This window comes from Triticum urartu, chromosome 2A, assembly GCF_056163025.1.
Source record: "Triticum urartu cultivar PI428250 chromosome 2A, HENAU_Tu73, whole genome shotgun sequence".
NCBI classification, from domain to species: Eukaryota; Viridiplantae; Streptophyta; class Magnoliopsida; order Poales; family Poaceae; genus Triticum; species Triticum urartu.
In genome coordinates this window covers 690,911,866-690,926,481 of record NC_141874.1, presented here as the reverse complement: position 1 = coordinate 690,926,481, position 14,616 = coordinate 690,911,866, and the positions used below count along the sequence as shown (strand labels likewise).

The window sequence follows — 14,616 nt, the reverse complement described above, 5'->3', positions numbered from 1 at the left end:
AATAATCCATGAGTAAATCACTAGCATGGCATTGACTAAGTTGATGACGTACTGACTCTGATCTAAACATGCACGTACTAGGAAAACAGTCGACAAATCTACACATACTGCTAGTACTGCTAATATGAAAATAATCAGGAGCGGGATAAACGAGTTATACCCTCCAGTAGGCCACGCAGAGGCCGCGGCTTTGGTGGCAGCAGCGGCGTCCTCGGCGGCCTTCTTGTCGGCTTCAGCTTTCTCGGCGGCGGCACGGTCGGCGTCGGTGGACATGGTGATGATGAAGGCGACGCGGACGTAGAGGAAGTAGACGATCGGAAGCGAGCAGTCACGTAATCGCTGCCCAAAAACCTATTCGCCCCTCACCCCGTACAGGAACCAGAAGGGCGTGGTTTCGGAGACCTACTCTCCCATCGACCGTGTACGCGGCGGACGGGATGGAGTCACCGGCGGCAGCTGCAGCGAAGGAACGACGGTGGGCGTGCGCGTGAGCAGATGTGATCTGTTCGTGGCGGCTAGGATTAGGAGACACCGCATACTTATAGGCGCAGCCGCGTGGAGAGACGTGGGCTCGACCCACGTCCGAGTCCGTGACAGCCCACGATCCAACGTCCCAGATCGTGGCCCAGCTGTTAGAAAACTCTCCGTTAGTGGCTGGCAAAAATAAGCGCGTAGGTGTGAGCTCGGCTCGGCTCAATCCCGCAACCCGCGTCGCGTCGTGACGAGGTGTGGCGAGGCGGGCGGCGGAGGAGGAGTGCGCGAGGGCCTCTTCTCTTCTCAAGCTCCAATAGCATATAGAAGAGAAACCCTTATAAACCACTCCAACTCTCCTTCCACTTCCGGGGTGGGACTAAACTTCCCACTACACCTAGTGCCATATAACCCACATGGGCCCTTAGAGATTTTTCAGAAATTGCAATATGGGCCTAGAGCCCATCTTAGATTTCAGCAATCCCCCACCAGATCTCGAGGGCCCATTGTGTCCTCTGTTCCAATTGTTGTTTCGATATACCAGTGTTTCAGTGAAGACCTATTAAGGTTGAACTTCACCTAGAACAAGTGGCTACACTCCTTCACAACTGAACAATGGACTATGCCTTGAATTGTCAGTTTGGCGTAAAGAAGTTTCACTACATGTCTTACTAGTACTAGGCTGCCGAAGGCTGACCCCTCGGGTGGAGCATATAAGTCACACTGCTGGCCTATTCATGAGCTTACTAGAGATCACCCCAATCTCATAGACTGTGACCAGCAGTCGGGCTCATATAGGTGTGTTCCTTCAAAGATCGCTCTGTAGGATAGCAGCTTGCTTTTATAAGCTTTGGAACACATTAAGACCGTAGTCATCCTACCATACAGTATCGAGAGTATTGCATCTCCAACGGAGTGGGTTAGTATAGTTACTCTCCTCAGTTCACCACTGGCTTGTTTTCCCAGGTCCTAGTTCACGGGATCTCCGATCACATAGGTTGGGTTACCACCATGGCAACTCATGTGGGTCTCATACCCATCTCCCTCGATGCATTATCTATCACAACACGTGATAGCCGTTTTGTAAAGGGATCTGCCAGATTCTTAGCCATATGGACATAGTCCAACGCTATCACTCCGGAGTTTCTTAATTTTCTGACAGCTTTTAATCTCATTCTTATGTGTTTGGTGGACTTCATGTTGTCCTTTGAAATCTTCACCTTGGTGATGACAGTCTGATTGTCACAGTTCATAAGGATAGCCGGAACCGGTTTATCAACCAATGGCAAGTCCATCAAAAGATCTCGAAGCCATCTCGCTTCAACACTAGATGTGTCTAATGCCGTTAATTCTGCTTCCATTGTCGATCTCGTTAAGATCGTTTGCTTGCAAGACTTCCAGGAAACAGCGCCACCTCCAAGAGTAAACATATACCCAGTTGTGGCCTTCATCGCATCAGCATCAGAGATCCAATTCGCATCACTATACCCTACAAGTACCGATGGGTATCCGGTATAGTGAAGTCTATAGTTCATAGTACCTTTCAGATAGCGCATAACTCTCTCAACAGCATGCCAATGTACATCACCCGGTTTGGAAACAAACCGGCTCAGTTTGCTCACAGCAAACGCGATGTCAGGCCTCGTTGCGCTTGCTAGGTACATTAGTGAACCAATGATTTGAGAGTATCTCAATTGATCTTTAGCCATGCCTTTGGACTTTCGAATCTATACGCTAGGATCATATGGTGTTTGAGATGGTGTGCAGTCCGAATATCCAAAACGACTCAACACCTTTTCAACGTAATGGGATTGCAGAAGTGTGATCCCACCCTCATTATCTCTCAGTAGCTTGATGTTCAAGATAACATCAGCCACACCAAGGTCTTTCATCTCAAAGTTCTGAGATAGAAACGATTTGACCTCCTCAATGACTTTGAGGTTTGTTCCGAATATCAGTATGTCATCAACATACAAGCACAGTATAACTCCTTCGCCCCCACCATGGCGATAGTATACACATTTGTCAGCCTCATTAACAACGAAACCAACAGATGTCAGAGTTGTATTAAACTTATCATGCCATTGCTTAGGTGCTTGTTTCAGGCCATATAAAGATTTTATCAACCTACACACCTTTCTTTCCTGACCATCTATCACAAAGCCATCAGGCTGTTGCATGTAGATTTCCTCCTTTAGCTCTCCATTTAGAAAAGCCGTCTTAACATCCAACTGATGGACGAGAAGACCATGTGAGGCCGCCAACGAGAGTAATACTCGAATGGTGGTCAGTCTAGCCACAGGTGAATAAGTATCAAAGAAATCTTCCTCTTCTTGCTGGTCATAGCCCTTGGCCACAAGCCTAGCCTTGTACTTTTCAATCGTACCAACGGGCCTAAGCTTCTTTTTGAACACCCACTTACATCCCAGTGGTTTGCAACCATAGGGATGGTCAGTGATCTCCCATGTCCCGTTAGCCATGATGGAATCCATCTCGCTATGGACCGCATCCTTCCAGTAGTCAGCTTCTGGAGAGGCATACGCTTCTGAAATAGAAGTGGGAGTATCATCCACGAGGTACACGAAGAAATCATCACCAAAGGTCTTTGTAGTCCTTTGTCTCTTGCCCCTACCAAGGGTTTCCTCGTCATCCTCCTCAGGATTTTCATCATGTGTTTGTTCATAATATTCCATAGGGATGGCAGGTTCAGGAGTCTCCTCAGATTCCTGTCTAGAAGTGCTTTGCATATCTCTCATAGGAAAAATATCCTCAAAGAATGTAGCATCCTTAGACTCCATAATTGTACCGACCTTCTGGTCAGGTACCTCAGATTTCACTACTAGAAATCTATAGCCAACGCTGTTCTTAGCGTAGCCCAAATTAACGCAGTCCACAGTCTTGGGTCCAAGCTTACACTTTTTGGGGATCGGCACGTTGACTTTCGCCAAACAGCCCCAAGTGCGCAAGTACGAGAGTGTCGTCCTTCTCTTTGCCCATTTCTCATAGGGAGTGATCTCATTATCCTTTGTCGGAACTTTATTCAGGACATGACATGCCGTCAATATAGCCTCCCCCCACCATGCCTTGGATAAACCCGATGTATCTAACATGGCGTTAACCAAATCAGTTAGAGTACGGTTTTTCCGCTCGGCGACCCGTTTTGACTGGGGTGAATAGGAAGGCGTCCTCTCATGAATAATGCCGTGTTCCGCACAGAAGGAATCAAACTCACTCGAGAAGTAGTCTCCACCACGATCTGACCGGACTCGTTTAATTTTCTTTTCAAGTTGATTTTCAACTTCTGCCTTATAGATTTTAAAGTAGTGTAGAGCCTCATCTTTAGTACTTAACAGATACACATAGCAATATCTAGTGGAATCATCTATCAATGACATGAAGTATCTCTTTCTACCTTTAGTCAACACACCATTCATCTCGCAAAGATCAGAATGTATGAGTTCTAATGGTGCCAGGTGTCTCTCCTCCGCGGCCTTATGAGGCTTGCGAGGTTGCTTAGCTTGCACACATGAAAGGCACTTAGAACCTTTGGCTAAAGTGAAACTCGGGATTAAATCCAACTTGGCTAGCCGCGTCATAACACCAAAACTAATGTGACAAAGACGTGAATGCCAAACTTCAGATTCATTAACATTCGAATGAATATGGTTCACGACTTTATTACAAAAATCTGCGAGGGAAAGGTGGAACATCCCTCCGCTCTCATAACCTTTTCCAACAAAGAGTCCATATTTTGTAACAACTAATTTATTAGACTCGAAACCAACTTAAACCCTTCTCTACATAGAAGGGAGCCACTAACGAGGTTCTTCTTGATGGCGGGGACATGCTGCACATTCTTCAGCTGCACGATCCTTCCCGAAGTAAACTTCAGATCGACCGTGGAAACACCATGAACAGAAGCACCCGCGCTATTCCCCATCAATACGGACCCGTGACCTGTGACCTGGTTAGAAGTGAACAATGAAATGTCAGCACACACATGAACACCTGCACCTGTGTCCACCCACCAATCATTGGGTTGAAACACTGAAAAATAGTAAATAAATTACCGTACCCAGATGCACCATTCTCATTGCTGCCCACAATCATGTTGACAGACTTGGAGTCCTATCCTGACTTCTTGTACTTGTTTGGCCACTTGTTGGTCCAATATTCAACCGAACCACAAGTAAAGCAGCCCTCGTACTTCTTGTTCTTCTTGAAGGTCTTCTTACCCTTCTTCTTAAAGTCGGTATTGTGTTGGACACCGTTCTTTCCCTTGGGCTTGTGGGAGTTGAAGTTCTTCTGGTTCACCATGTTGGAAACAGAAGTCCCTTCGGCCCCTTTTCCGTGCGAGTCTTTTGCCCTCGAATTCTGCTCAACACTCAGATGGCCAATGACATCCTCCACAGAGAATTCACGCCTCTGATGTTTCAGAGTGGTGGCAAAGTTCCTCCAGGAATTAGGGAGCTTAGCGATTATGCAGCCCGCGACAAACTTGCCCGGTAACTCGCACTTGAGAAGCTCAAGTTCCTTAACAATGCATATTATCTCATGAGCCTGCTCCAATACAAGACGGTTTTCAACCATCTTGTAATCGTGGAACTGCTCTATAATATACATCTCGCTCCCTGCATCGGCGGCCCCGAATTTAGATTCGAGCGCCTCCCACAAGTCCTTGGCGACATGCACATGTAAATATGCGTCGACCAGTTTATCTCCGATCGCGCTAAGAACCGCTCTGAGAAACACAACGGTAGCCTCCTTGAACGCCTTCTCCTGTTCAGGAGCAATCGTTCCCGTGGAGACACCGGTGACCCAGAACACGTTCATAGCCGTGAGCCATAACGTGGTCTTAGTCTGCCAACGCTTGAAGTATGTACCGGTAAACTTATCCGGTTTCAGTGCAGCGGCAAAGCCACTTGCCGAGAAATTCCTACACATAATAAGTTTTTGGATTGTTGAGTAAATAGGCAATTTCTCGATTAAATTAATCCATGAGTAAATCACTAGCATGGCATTGACTAAGTTGATGACGTACTGACTCTGATCTAAACATGCACGTACTAAGCAAACAGTAGACAAATCTACACATACTGCTAGTACTGCTAATATGAAAATAATCAGGAGCGGGATAAACGAGTTATACCCTCCAGTAGGCCACGCAGAGGCCGCGGCTTTGGTGGCAGCAGCGGCGTCCTCGGCGGCCTTCTTGTTGGCTTCAGCTTTTTGTCGGCGGCGGCACGGTCGGCGTCGGTGGACATGGTGATGATGAAGGCGACGCGGACGTAGAGGAAGTAGACGATCGGAAGCGAGCAGTCGCGTAATCGCTGCCCAAAAACCTATTCGCCCCTCACCCCGTACAGGAACCAGAAGGGCGTGGTTTCGGAGACCTGCTCTTCCGTCGACCGTGTACGCGGCGGACGGGATGGAGTCACCGGCGGCAGCAACAGCGAAGGAACGACGGTGGGCGTGCGCGTGAGCAGATGTGATCTGTTCGTGGCGGCTAGGGTTAGGAGACACCGCATACTTATAGGCGCAGCCGCGTGGAGAGACGTGGGATCAACCCACGTCCGAGTCCATGACAGCCCATGATCCGACGTCTCAGATCGTGGCCCACCTGTCAGAAAACTCTCCGTTAGTGACTGGCAAAAATAAGCGCGTAGGTGTGAGCTCGGCTCGGCTCAATCCCGCAACCCGCGTCGCGTCGTGACGAGGCGTGGCGAGGCGGGCGGCGGAGGAGGAGTGCGCGAGGGCCTCTTCTCTTCTCAAGCTCCAATAGCATGTAGAAGAGAAACCCTTATAAACCACTCCAACTCTCCTTCCACTTCCGGGGTGGGACTAAACTTCCCACTACACCTAGTGCCATATAACCCACATGGGCCCTTAGAGATTTTTCAGAAATTGCAATATGGGCCTAGAGCCCATCTCAGATTTCAGCAAATCTGCCATGCCGGGGATCTGGGTGGCGGTGGCCAAAGCATGGGAGCCCCCCATGGATGAATAGCTAAAGTGGTTAAGGAAACAAGGAAGTGATATCCCATCGTCCATCGCCGGTAAAGAAATCAGGGACTGGCGCACATACGCCCATCAACCGTCGTCGCTTCCCTCCATCTTTGCCATAGCCAACAACTCCATGGCTTTCGTTAACCATGGCCACATCCTGCTGGCAACGTTGTCCAGATGCTCCACGAAGAGCTTCACCAGAGCCCATGATTTCGAGGTGGCCAATTACCTGCTGCTTGATGGCTTGGGCATCGACATGTACATCAGCTCATGCATCTTCAGCGTTGGTGGCTACGACTAGACTACCCAGTTATTTTTTTTGAGGAACCCTACAAGGGTTACAGCTCTCAACTACAATCATTTGCCAAAATTTCTTGCACCTCGCTCGGGGCAGAGCCAAGGAAACGAAAATCTCCATGGATCTTCACACTTGATGCCAGACAGTGTGCAGCTTTGTTCCCCTCTCTGCTAATCCATCTCACCACAGACGATCTGAAGCCCGAGAGGGTAGCATTGATGTCCGTGATGAGTGGAAAGAGGCTTGTTTTGTTTGTGGCGTTTGGGGATAACGCATTCGCCACCGACTGACAGTCTACTTCAACCTGGATTGGGCCATCGTAGAGTTTCCCAAATTCTTGTAGGCCATGAAGTAAAGCCAGACATTCAGCCTCCTCAATTGACGTGCATTTTTTCAGGTTGCAGCCCAATGACATGAATACCATTCCCTGGCCATTCCTTGCAATGGCTCCGCAAGCACTGACGCCTGACTGTGCCTCAAAAGCCGCATCTGTGTTCAGTTTGGCCACGCCGGGAGGCGGCGCGGTCCATTTTGTCTCCACTAGTGCAGGTGCCTTAACTCTCCGATCTCCATACAGGTTTTTGCCGCAGTAGTTTCCTGGAGTATTATCTCTATCTGATGCCGTACTAAACTCCTGTTCATATCTAACTAGGAAAGACACTGAGCTCATAAGATGTTCTTTCCCGTCGCCATGCACTATGTTCTCTCAAGGTGCCAGGCGCGCCATAGAAGCAGGAGTATTTTGTTTCTAGAGTCAGCATCACATTGGTTCAGAAGCACTTGGAGCCAGTCCTTACCCGTGTGGCAAAAAGCCTGTTCCTTTGGCAGGTTCCAGTGTTTCCTCATCTCATATCTAAGGGCTCTGCTCTTCGTACAAGCTACTACTGCATGATATTCGTTTTCATCTGAATGACCACAAATTGTGCACGTGTTATCAGTCTCCAAAGTACGCTTGCACTTGTTCACTTTGGTTGCTAGGGTATTAGTGGCCACTCTCCAAGCAAAGATCTTTACTTTCTCTGGTATTGCCGCTTTCCAAATTAGATCCCAGCTGCTCCGGTCGTCCACCCCTGCTGTTGAGCTTGAGGTTTGTGCTTCCGTAGCCTTCTGCGCCATTGCAAGCCTATACGCGCTCTTGACCGTGAAGATACCCGAACTTTCATAATGCCAGGCGACACAATCGGCTACCTCTCTCTGCGGTAACCTAATGTTAAGGATCTCCTCCGCATCGAAATGATTGAAGATTCTTCGGATGAGATCCTCATTCCAGCTCTTAGAAGTCGTGTTTATGAGCTGATTCACCCATCTAATACGCGATCTGCAGGTGAAGTTGGCTGCTGTGAGGCCTGATTGTCTAGGTATCCACTGATCTCTCTGAATTTGGATGCTTCTACCATTTCCTACACGCCATATCAGCCCTTTCTTAAGTAGTTCCAGGCCAAATTCGATTCCTCGCCAAGATTGCGAAGCATCCGAAGCGAACACTGTATCCAGCAAGTCTCCGTTAGGATAATACTTCGACTTGAGCACTCTCGCACAAAGACTCTCCGGGTTTTGGATCAATCTCCATCCCTGTCTTGCCAGCAGGGCTTGGTTGAACAAGTGCATATCTCTAAACCCAATACCACCTCCTCTCTTCGGCTTAGTCATTTTGTCCCATGCCATCCAGTGTACCTTCCTCTGGCCCTCATCCTCACCCCACCAGAATTCCCTTATCATTCTTTCATACTGCTCGCAAAAACCCACCGACATTTTGAACACTCCCATGGTGAAAGTTGGTAATGCTTGCACATTTGATTTAACATGCACTTCTTTTGCGGCATAGGACATGTGTCTACCATTCCAGTTGCTGCACCTTTTCTTAAATCTTTCCATGATGGGCTGGAAATTCTCATCCTTCATTCTTCCTTCTGGAGTCGGTAGACCAAGGTATTTATTGTCAAAAGATGAATTCTCCACTTCCAAGATCCTCTTTATATCAGCCTGAGTATTAGTGGGACAGTTCTCACTAAACAATAGAGAGCATTTGTGTGTACTTAGGAGCTGGCCTGTGCTTTGCTGGAAATTATTTAGGACATTTCGGATTGCTACTGCCTGCTCAGACGATGCTTTAAAGTATAACAAGCTATCGTCCGCAAATAGCAAATTTTATATCCCTGGGCTCCCCCGTGCCACTTTGATCGGTGTGATATTACCTTCTTCCGTCTCTCTCTGTAACAACCGCGAAAGCCCTTCTGCCATGAACAGAAACAAATACGGGCTAAGCGGATCTCCTTGCCTTAGTCCTCGCGATGGTGTGAAACGCTCAAGCAGTTCACCATTGAACTTAACTGTGTAGCTGACCGACCGGACACAGGTCATGATCCATGCAATCCACTTCTCACTAAATCCATATCTGCCTAAAACCCCCTCAAGGAAATTCCAGTCTACTCAGTCGTATGCCTTTGCGAGGTCAAGTTTGTAAGCGCAATGTGTATTTTGCTGGTGCTTGCTGTGTCTGATTTTGAGAAAACAGTCGAAAGCTATCAAGGCATTGTCCGTTATCATCCTCCCCGGAATAAAGGCGCTTTGAGTTTTTGAAATCAATTCATCCAATAGAGGCCGCAGTCTATTGACAAGACATTTGGATATTACCTTGTAAATAACGTTACACAAGCTTATCGGCCTGTAGTCCTTCAGGTTTTTGGGGTTATTTCCTTTTGGGATTAGCACTATGGCTGTATCATTCAAGCCCTCTGGCATCAAACTGTCTGCAAAAAATCTCTGCACCGCAGTCACCACCTCCACCTTTAGGACCCCCCAATTCTTTTGATAGAATCTGGCGTGAAAGCCATCCGGTCCCGGGGCCTTTAGAGGCCCAATCTGGAATAGTGCATCGCTGATTTCCTTTTCTGTAAACTCCTTTTCTAGCTCTAAGTTCATCTCCTCACTCACCATCCTGTTGAACAGGCCTAGTATTGCCGTTGGGTTTACACTTTCATCTTCTGTAAAGAGCGACTTGAAGAAATTAGTTGACAACTTATGGAGATCTTCCTTCCTTTCAATCCACTGCCCCTCCTCATTCATCAACTTTGTGATATTATTCTGTTTCCTCCTCCACGATGCTTGTCGATGGAACCACTCAGTGTTTCTATCTCCTTCCCGGAGATACGTGGCCCTGGATCGCTGACGCCAAAGGATTTCTTCCCTTAGCAAAAGCTCATCAAGCTCCTCTGTAGCCTTCCTTATTTCTCTGTCATTTTCCGTGCTCAATGGTCTATGCAACAGGTCTTTCAAGCGCTTCCTGAGACTATTTATTTGTCGGTTTATTGATCCAATCTTAACGCTACTCCATCTTTGCAGGCACTGTTGCATGATGATCAGTTTTCCTTGTAATTCCTGGAGGTTCACTGCCGCTCTTGTACTGTTCCAACTTGTCTCTACTGTCTCCTGTAGAGAGGCTTCCCGCTCCCAAAGCGCTTCATATCTGAACTCTCTCTGTAGAGAGACTACCCAGTTCTACCCAAGTGGTGAATCGGTCGTCTGTGCCGGTAAGGCTTTAGCCCTTTTGTATTGTGTCAGCCAACAGGAAGGTGCGAGGGCTAAGTTCACCTTGAATATGCTGAATTAAAAAATGAACCGTATAAAAAATAACTCATGAATGGCTCACTTGCATGAAGCCTGGGGCTGGGGCGCTAAATAGCATGGCGCCCTTGGACTAGCAAGGTGCCTCCGGACAGGGCGTCATGCTATTCAGCAGGGCCGCCCCAGCTCTGGGCATCATGCAAATGGGCCATTTTGTGTTTTTATTAATCCAGTTCATTTTGTGCTAAAGTTTCTGAAAAGGGAAAGATTTGTCCATTTTCACCAGGCCAGATGCAGCCCTTGGCATGCGCCTTCGTCATCGAAATTCAAAGTACGCCGCGGGAAATCGACTCGTGGAGGCTGTCTTCGTAGGAAAAGATTCCACGGAGATCAGATATTTAGTTCGACAAAACAAGACCGGAGGTCGGCTGCCGTGCACTCGGTAATGCCGACCCTTGGATCTTCTACCATATTCAAAGACCGGCAGAAGCGTCACACATAGCCCCAAGAGCAAGTCGATGCATAACCCATCTTTTGGGGAACTTCGTGAACCAACTGTCAAGGCCTCGTCAAGCTATGGGAAGACAATGTGATGAGGTCGACCCTAGGCCGGAAGGTGCCAAGTCGGCCAGAAGGTGCTTAGTTCGTGGGCCTGTTCAGGAGTTATCGACGGTGCTATGACCCAGGAGTGACTCAAAGTGTTGGAAGTCAGCCCAAAAGGTCGACCCAAGACCCCCAGGCCACCTCATGGCGTCATCTTATCAGTCCGCCCTGGTAGCCCTCCAGTGGAAGGAACTGTCATCCTTGTCATGCAAGACGAGGAGGCCGGACCAACCGGGAGATTCTTCAACAGTCTAGAACTGACTAGGATTCTATAATCATAGGCCCATCGTGTCATTTTAAGCCGGGGATAGTCGATAGGCCCACTGGTATACCTATGATTCCTGATATCATCTTTGTACCCCGTACACCCCATCCGGTCAATACAATAAGAGAGTGAGTGGGGTTTTACCTCTAGAGCAAGGGCCTGAATCTAGCTAAATTTGTCTCTTGTTCCCCTCTAGGCTTTCCGGCTAGTCACAGCACCCTACCGAGCGGTTTATCGAAATTCACACCGACACTATGTCTCCCACCTAAAAACTGGAATATTCTAAGGCTCTATTTTTTTAGTTAATCGATACTTTCTCAAGTGCAGTCACTTGTTAATGTATTTTTCCAGAGAATTTTTTTGTATTGACTAGTCAATTTCAAAAGAATCTTGAACCAACATATGGTTAGATGGTTAGGAGGACAGTGATATTCCCAGCCCACCACGGTTGAAGTCCTAAAGTTAACATTGATGCTTACATTTTTTTTTGGATTTATTTCAGGCGCGTTCACTGGGAAAACACGTTTCCGTAGACTACGAAGGCATCTGTGATGACTTCGTCAACATGGGTGAATGTATGTGTATATGTGTTGTATGTGCATGAACGCCTTTTTTTAGACAAGTATATGCATGAACGTCTGCGTGTGTACTGTGTTTTTTTCTAAAGGATCTTTTTAGGGAACAAGGCCTTTTTTTTGGTAATAATTTTTCCGCAAGCCCATTCGGCTCCGGACCGAGCCTAGTTTCTCATGGGCTGATTTCACTTTTCTTTGTCTTGCCCACCGACGAAGTAGACTCTCACAGCCCGTCTGCTGCGCCTCTAGTCGACGGTCCCCAACACTTCCAAGTGACGGCGGCGGCTGGGGTTTCTTCCTCTCAGCCTCCACCGCCTGCGGGCTCGCCGGCGGTTGGACCTGCTCAGCGAGCGGGACTGCGTCCTCTCCTGGCGACGTTGCCGTGCATTGCCCGTCGAGTCTTTTTCTTCGGCGCGCCGCCCTCCTGCAGCTCCGTCGCCTTCTGTACCACGGTGCGCCGCTGCCCGTTCGTCGTGAACCATCTAGTGGGTAGGCTTGGTTCAAATCTTAAATATTTTTCCCGATTTGAGTTTTCCTCAACTTTTGTAGATGGTAAGCTGCTATGCGTCAACGAAATGGTGGCGTGTTTGGGGTTGAGATCTCATTGTTATCAAATTCAAATCTGGGCTGTGTTTCTTTCGTTCAAGGTCCGATTTCGCCGGTTGAAACCTGTTGATCTCTCAGCTTAAGGCTCATATTTGCTAGCCTTGTAAACTAAATTTTGTCAGAGGAAGTTCTGTCTGCTTCGCAAGCCTGCGACACCCGTTGCATTTTTGTTCACCATGGCCAACAAATCCACCTCTGAAGTTAGCCATGGCCAGCTACCCAAGACATCGTCCACATGCTTGACGGAGGGTGTCACTGCGGTGCATGATTTTGAGGTGGCCAATTACCGGTTGCTGGATGGCATCGGCGTCGGCAAGCACGTTCGCTCAAGCAACTTCAGCGTGGGTGGCTTCGAATGGTTTATGAATTTCTTCCCGGATGGGAGGATGGCAGACTATGCTGGCTATGCATCAGTCTTTCTGGACCGTGTCATTCAACAGAATGACACACATAATGTCAGGACTAAGTTCACCTTAAACATGCTAGAGAAAGACGGTGAGGCACAATTAAGTAAATGTGATGAGATAGGTCATGTCTTTTCCTCAGCAAAGTCATATTGGGGCTACTGCAGATTCGTTGCGAAAGAGAAACTGAAATCATCGTCGCAAGCCAACAATGGCTTGTTGATTATACGATGTGTTCTCACCGTGATAAAAGAACCTCGCACCGAGGTTAAGAGGAACACTGTTGTGGTTCCGCAACCGAATCTGCAAGACCAGCTCTGCCAAATGTGGAAGAATGGCCAGGGTGCAGATGTGACATTCAGTGTGGGTGGCCAATTGTTCAAAGCTCACAGATGCTTATTGGCTGCACGGTCTCTGGTTTTCAAGGCGGAGCTCTTGGGTCCGATGAAGGAGAAGGAAACACACTGCATCAAAATTGATGACATCGACCCTGAAATCTTTGAGGCTCTTCTTCACTTCATATACACAGATTCCCTGATAGTCGATGAGCACCACAAGGAAGGTGAAATTGCAAAACTGCAGCATCTGCTAGTTGCCTCGGATCGATATGGTTTGGATAGGTTAAATGTGATGTGTGAAAGTAAATTGTCTGAGTGCATTGACGCGGAGACTGTTGCAACAACATTGGTTTTAGCAGAGCAACACCACTGCAAGGATCTCAAAGAAGCCTGCATTGAGTTTATGGCTCCACGGAATGTTCTACAAGCTGTCATGGCAACTGATGGTTTCAAACATTTGGTAGCAAGCTGTCCTTTGGTCATGAAGGAGTTACTGGACATGGTGTCCCGGGGTGGCTAGTCTGGTACGTTCAGAGGTCAAATTATCATATGTGGAACTAGTTATGCAGACTGCTATTTTCAATCCATTGCTTGGTTTACCTATGACTTATTACGCCGTGATATTTTGATGAGTCTTGTTTGCATTTTTTATGATATTTTTACCATATCAGTTTGATTAGTACTCCATGGCATAACTCCTATTTGAGGAAAAGGCTGTTATCCAAGGGAGTGCTTGGATCATTCGTTGGCAGTATAAACTGTAAGATAATATACTGTTGCCCATGCAGTTTATTATTAAGTTCATTCAGAATTTTTCTGTATGATTGAATTTATTGTAGTGAGAATATTATTCGGGTATTATACTAGTACAATTGTCCAAAATTTAACTAATGATCCTCGTGCTTTATAGTACAACCATGTAAATGGTAACTTCAGATTCATTCTATTTTAGACAATTCTGGAGTAACCAATTTGGATCCGGCTTGCCTGCTCCCTCCCCATGCTCCTATCCGTGCACCCACTCCATCCTACGACTGTCTTTTTCTTTTTTTTCTTTCTAATCTAATCATCTCCCCCCTGATTTTAAGGGGGTGGAGCCGGGCCTTATTTTGTTCCAATCAAACCATGCCACGTATGCGGGAGCACGGATGGGCGCACGCCGGGGGAGCAGGCAAGTCTCGTCCAACCAATTTTACACGATTGTAGTTGATATTTTAGTATGCCAAATAAAGAGAATTCGTCCTATTTTAAGAGTAACCACATATGAGCCAAAAAAAAAGGTTCGTTCATATTATTATACACATATATGTCAACTAAGTTCGAAAGAAAAGGAAGGGTGTTAAATAATGTTTTTGACTCAATGCAGCATAGCATGCATCTACCAAATAAAAACTGATGAGAGAAGGGGCGTTTGCCTACTCTCACTACTGAATCTGCCCGTTTTCTTCCGTAATTGTTGTTTTCTATTGCCAAGGTGTGTAGTAGG

At 47.3% G+C, this 14,616-nt stretch overlaps 1 pseudogene across 1 annotated transcript; it reads left to right on the top strand.

The window, feature by feature from the left end:
- Positions 1-12,053: 12,053 nt before the first annotated feature.
- LOC125527041 (BTB/POZ and MATH domain-containing protein 2 pseudogene) lies at positions 12,054-13,934 on the top strand (annotated as a pseudogene). The gene is made up of 2 exons (XR_015615241.1): positions 12,054-12,234; positions 12,332-13,934. The product of XR_015615241.1 is annotated as a BTB/POZ and MATH domain-containing protein 2 pseudogene (transcript).
- Positions 13,935-14,616: the final 682 nt, after the last annotated feature.